We start from the raw sequence: 6,038 nt of genomic DNA, 5'->3' as shown, positions 1-6,038 counted from the left end.
TCTGTAAGGCAGCACAGCCTTACATGGAATGTGGCCAAATCATGTCCTCTCGATAACTTATTTTTATGTTCCGCACCAGAGCCGGTCAATGCTGATCCTGTTTTCATGGCGCTGCAGGAGAGGAGCTGTTTCTGTGTTCTTCCAAGCTTAGGATCAGAGATAAAAGAGGTGCCTGCAGCTCCCCACCGACGGCAGATCGCTGCTGCCTGAGCTCAGGCTGCTGTCTTGCTTGATGCAGCCGGGGTCGGAGCAGAGGCTGTCCGATGAGGACACGTGAGCAGTTGAAGAATGAGGCTTTGTTGCTGTGGCACTGAACAAGTTCTGTCAGCTTGGGGAAATACGCTTCTGTAAGTGCAGCGTTTATCCTCCTGGTTTGAAAGGCTGCTCTTCTGAGAAGCAGGCAGTGCTTCCAGCGTTGCACATGTCAGCCGTGTTTAAGGAGCTGCCAAATGCTGTCAGGAGGTTTCTTCTATTATTTTTTAATATATTTTTTTAAATGCTTTTAATATATATATATATAAATATAAAAGTGTGCTGCTCCAGATGGTTTTGAAACTCTTTTTCTTTCCTGTGTCTTCCAGGTCAGCACAAACAATTCCTCTTCGTGCTTTTTAGTTGTGCATTACAGCTCTGTTTTAAGTACCTGCAGCGCACTTGCAAAACTGTTCACCTCTCTTCTGTCATCTTCACGCAAGAAAAAAAAAGGTTCCCTTCCATCTGCTGTACTTTTGAGCAGTGATTTTATTTTGGTGGTGGTGCTTGGACAACAGCAGAGCTCTGAGTTGCCTTTCTTGCCTTTGGGGAATCTCATGGAGTAACTTCCCAGTTATGTTACGTAACACTGTCCTTTTTCTCTGTGAACCAAAGCTGGCTATAAGGTAGGCTACCTGCTTTGTTTCTTTGCTCAAGTGATTAGGATAATAGAGTCTGAGCCTAAAGAAAACGCCTCCAGCTACTTTGAAAGATTAAAAATATGTTAGGTCAAAAAACAGGAGAGCAGGGAAAATGACTGTGAGCTCTGTGTGCTGCATGGGCCTTGTCAGGCTCCAGTGTTCAAAGGAACAAAAGGGTCCAGGTGGTGTCCAGCTGGAAAGACTGAATTAGATGCTTTGCCTCACTGGTGGATGCCTTCTCTTCTACAATAGTAGCAGAAAGGGCAAAAACAAGTTTTGCAGCTTGTTAGGGTAAAATCTGAAAAACAGCTTAAGGGGAGCTCATGTTGGTCTGTTAGTGGTGTCATGGACAAGCAGTGATGAAGAAAAACAAGTTCAGACAGTAAGCACAGAATTGCAGGAATCCAAACTGGTCTGGGTTGGAAGGGACCTTAAAACCCAACCCATTCCAAGCCATGGACAGGGACACCTTCCACTAGACCAGGTTGCTTCAAACCCACTCCACCCCAGCCTTGGACACTTCCAGTGATGGGGCAACCACAGCTCTGGGTAATCTGTGCTGAGGCCACAGCACTGTCACAGGGAAGACTTTCTTCCATCTATCTAAGCTAAATTTCCCCTTTCAGTTTGTACCCATTCCCCCTTATCCTGTCACTACAGTCCTTGATGAAGAGCCCCTCTCTGGCTTCTTTGCAGGCTCCTCAGATACTGGAAAAGGCTGTGAAGTCTCCATACAACCTCCTCTTCTCCAGGGTGAACAGACCAAATTTTCTAAGCCTGTCAAGAGAAGCACGAGCTCCTCTCTTTTGTGTAGACTTCAGGAGTTGGATTTTGTTTCCCAAAGATGCTCCCAGTGCTCCTTTTTTTCCCCAAGACCTCTTAAAAATCAAATGGTGGAACTAGAAAACATCTCAGGCTATATGAGCATGAGTCTGTTTGCTGAACCCATTTTGGTACCTTTCCAGTCCGCTTCAGTCTCTTCACAGCATTATATCCTGATCAGGCTTTTTGCTTAAACCTCTTTCTTACTCCTCCAGGATGTTCTCTTGTGTTCTGTGTGTGGCAGACTGACTCTCCTGGTGGCCAAAACCACCATTCTCTCAGCTTGCTTACTTTGGCAAAACCCTTCTTCCCTCAGACTGGCATTGCAGAGGGCTGCTGGGAGACATCATGTTCTGTCCTGGCAACCCTGGGCCACCATTCCATTTTTCTCCTCCTTCCCCGGAAGCATCTGCTACAAACCAGGAAGAAGAGGGCACTTGGGCTAAGACCATAGAACAGAGTATTTCAGATGGAAGTGGTCTATGGCAAGCACCTTGGTCTCGTGCATTTCAGGAAGGTTCTTTGGCAAACCCATCTCAGTGCTTGTCTTTACCTGTCCCTGCCTCTTCCACTCTCCTGAGGCTCCTGTCCAGCAAGGACATTGTTCCCTCAGCTCCATGATTTGGTGGGTTAATCCTAAGACTGATCCTTCCTTTTTTAAGAGACAAGTTGTGTAGCCCAGGTGTGTCACACATCTAAACATGGATCTCTACTAAGTAACTTCTCTCCCAAAAGTTGCTCCAACTGCAGAGTTATTCCACCTCCTCCTCCATTATGATGATCATTCGGGAAGGGGATGGAAAACAGCAGGATGGCGTATGGTTGAATGAGAAAACTGACATAAGGCGATGTGTACGAGAGCTCATCTATAATTCATCGTGATCATTCCAGGCTTTTAGGAAGCGGAGGAGAGCGAGGTGAGGGAGCCCTGGGAAGGGGATGGAGGCCCTGCACGCGGCTGCAGCCAGCGAGGGCTGTCACTTCCGATGAGCACGGGCGGGCGGTGCCGAGCCACCAGGGAGAGCTGCGCTCCTGCTACCTGCTGATGAGGAGGGGCTGCCTTTGCAGATGACTAGAAGCAGCCGTGGTGCTGACATCTCATTATTTCCAGCTTCGTTGCTCACTTTCCGGTCGTTGCTAATGTAGCGGGCCCAAATTCCTTTGTGTGTTGCTGCCTCAGGAGCCTCTGGCAGCTCTTGCTTCTGGGGGAAGGATGTCCAGGAGAGCCAGTGCTTAGTGTTGGCTGGTTTAAAATGGCAAGACTAACCACTGGCAGCCATCAGGGGGAGGAGGGTTTGGATCTCAGCCCGCTGGTGCTGGCTTCCTCCTGCTGGCAAAGTCAGGGATATGGCAAATGAGGTGCTCTGGGATTTGATCTCCTCCCAGGGGAGAGAGGGTCTGCTCTGGCACTGTTCTTCTGTGAGTCCTTTGGCTCTGTGAGTGTGTTCTGGCTGTGTTGGTGTTGTCAGCCCTGCTCAGGCTCTCAGAACACATCCCTGCCATGCTGATCAGCAAGATTGGCATCTCCCCAGAAGAGAGGGCTTGCCTGGACACAGCAGGGCTCCCTGGTATTGCGCGGCTGTAGCTGTTCTCTTCCCAACCGGTGACTGCAGCCTTCACCACTCCAGCAAGGGCCAGCAGAGCAAGGGAAGCAGTTGGCTCTCTGCTCAGCACCAGGGAGCTCACACCTACCTGGACACTGTGTCCAGCTTAGGCCTCCCCCTCTATTCAGTTGCCCCTCCATCCCCAGGGATGCTGCTTGGAGCTGCCAGGCTGGTCAGGGCTGGGGGCAGAGAACCTGGGAGGAGTCGTGGAGAGCTGGGACTGTTCCTTGTGCTGAGCAGGTGGCTGAGGGTGTATCTGACCACAAGGTACAGTAATGTGAAGGGCAGTAAGAAGGATGATGTGGTCAAATGCTTTTGGCAGCTATGGCAGATGACATAATAGGGGAATGTGGGAAGTTTGGCTTTGATATTAGGAGGAAAGCAGCTGTTGGGGAGATGTCTCCATCCATGGAGGGTTCAAGCATTGCCCAGACAAAACAGGGCTGCCCAGGTCTCTTGGTGGCAATCGTTCTGTTTTGAGAGGGAGGTTGGATCAGAGACCTTCTGTAGCCCCTTCTGACCACCTATGGGTCTGAGCCCTGGTTCCTTTGGTGTCTCCTGGCATGCTGTAAGAGCAGTTTTTGTTTTCCCCGGCTTGCTTTCTGCTGCTTTGGCTTGCAGTGGCCTCTGTGTTACTCAACAGCCCAGGAAAAACAGCCATGACTCTGAAAACCCATCAGTGCTTCTGTGGCTGGGATTCACGTGTCCAACTGCTCCAGCCTCGTGGGTTGGACATTGTGCAGAGTACAAGCACAGCAGGGGAAAAGGATGGTTAAGGCAGGAGCTTGTCCTGCCATTAAGTTAATTTTTTTACTATATACCTGCACTTCTGGGCTTGCATCCAAGGCCTGAAGTACTTGTGCAATTTCTTCCTGCCTCCATCAGTTTGGTTGTGTTCTCTATTCCCTCCTGAGCTGGTTATTAATTATGGAGACTGCAGAGATAAAGTCCAGACTCTGCTAATGGTTGACTTCCCAGTGTTTTAGAGACAGCATTTCAGAGACCTGCTAATGGTATTTCTCAGCTTTGCTTTTTTAAGCCCCACTCTCGTCTAGGTTTGTAACCCTGAGTGAGGCAGGTAGTGGTGTTCAGGTGTTGGCTGGAGCCTGCCTCTCGGGGCAGGTCACATCTGCAGCACCCAGCTCATGGCCCTGGGTTGGAATGTCCTCCTTTTTGTGCTGGCAGGGAGAAGAGAGCCTGGCAGCTCTCAGGCAATGCAGTGACCCTTGCACAGTGACACCTCTCAATTTCCCTGCTGAGCGCTGTGTCGGGTCCCAACTATGCTCACAAAGCCACTCGTTTCTTTGCTCTTAGCCACCGGCTTCCCTCACAGTGCCTGTGTCTCAGCCTTTAAAGCTGCCTGGTCAAGCCCTGGTGCTCTCACATCTTTCTTCTCCCAGCATTGTTATTCCTTCTCCCCCTCTCCTAGGAGTTGTGCTGGGCTTGCTCCTCCTCCCTGCCCCGTCCAGGCTGCGGGTGCTGCCGGCCTCGGCGCCAGCTCTGTCTGCCCTTTGCTCTCCCTGGCCCGGCTGGTACATCTCTGTTCCTGTGGCAGGATCCCCTGTCCCTTCTGCTGCTGCCTGACCATCTGCTCCAAATCCTCTGAGAGATACGGCTCTCCCTCTCCTACCTTGTTCCCATTTCTCTACCATTCACGTGTGTCCATCTGATGTGGGGAATCAGCACTGTGTTTTCTCTCCTAGGCCCTGCCAAGCTGTTCCCTGCCTTTGCAGCTGCTTCCAGCCTGCTGCTGGTCAGCCAACCCCTGTGCAGGGATGCACAGGAAGGAGCTGCCTGCATGCCCCACTCCCTGAGCTTAGCCTTATGCTGGGGGGATGGGAAAAAAAAAAGACTTGGGAAAACGGAAATAATGAGAGTGCAAAATCTCGCTTTGGTTTTTCCAGCTCTGCTTGTTCATATCCCCCAGGACTTATCCCTGGTATTGGATGGCAACTCTGGCCTGGGAGTCCCTGAAACCGTTTTGCAATTCTCCAGTGTCAGCCAGCAGCCTGTAAGTGCCCCAGTGGTCACAGGGAAGGAATGTTCCCCCGGTCGGCCGCAGGGGGAAAGGTCACCGCGGGCAAAGGGGACACCAGGCGAGCAGCAGCCATGCTGCTCCCGCCCCTTGCTGATGAGGGCAGTGCTCATCAGCACAGAGACACAAACAGGCTGGCTTATGGGGGAAATTGGAAAAAAAATTGGTTCAAGAGGTTAAATATTTTGGGCAAGGCCCCACTTCCTTTCGCAGGGCAGATTTGGGAGCAGATGCAATGCCCAGGCAAAGTCCAGGATGTGTGCATGTTTCACGGCTCTGTTAGCTGGAGGATGTTTGCTGCTGAATCCGCTCCCAAAAACATCTGTGCATGCATTAAAGTGGTGCCTGGGACAGAGGTTTTGGCCAGTTGCTGCTGCTCAGAGCAGCTCTTGGGCTGAGCAGCAGTGTTGTGGCTCCCTTCCTTTCCCTTCCTCCCCCGTGCCTGCCAACAAACCTCTCTGCTGGATGCGGCTCGGAAGGAAAGCTGTGAAAGCTGTGACTCGCGGTGGCCACAGCGGGATTAACATCCAACATTAAGGGTTTAACTCATCCCTGCCAGCCAGGGGTTTAGAATAACTGCCATGCCTCTTCCTTCCACCCTGGGGCTTGTAGTTTTTTTAATCCAATCCCTTACACCCTGTTTTCCAGGCTGCCTTTGCTAAGCTGGAGCTTGCTCCTGGCACT

The sequence above is a fragment of the Lonchura striata genome, chromosome 4 (genome assembly GCF_050655825.1).
Source record: "Lonchura striata isolate lonStrDom1 chromosome 4, ASM5065582v1, whole genome shotgun sequence".
Classification (NCBI taxonomy): domain Eukaryota; kingdom Metazoa; phylum Chordata; class Aves; order Passeriformes; family Estrildidae; genus Lonchura; species Lonchura striata.
This window is presented reverse-complemented; position numbering follows the sequence as displayed.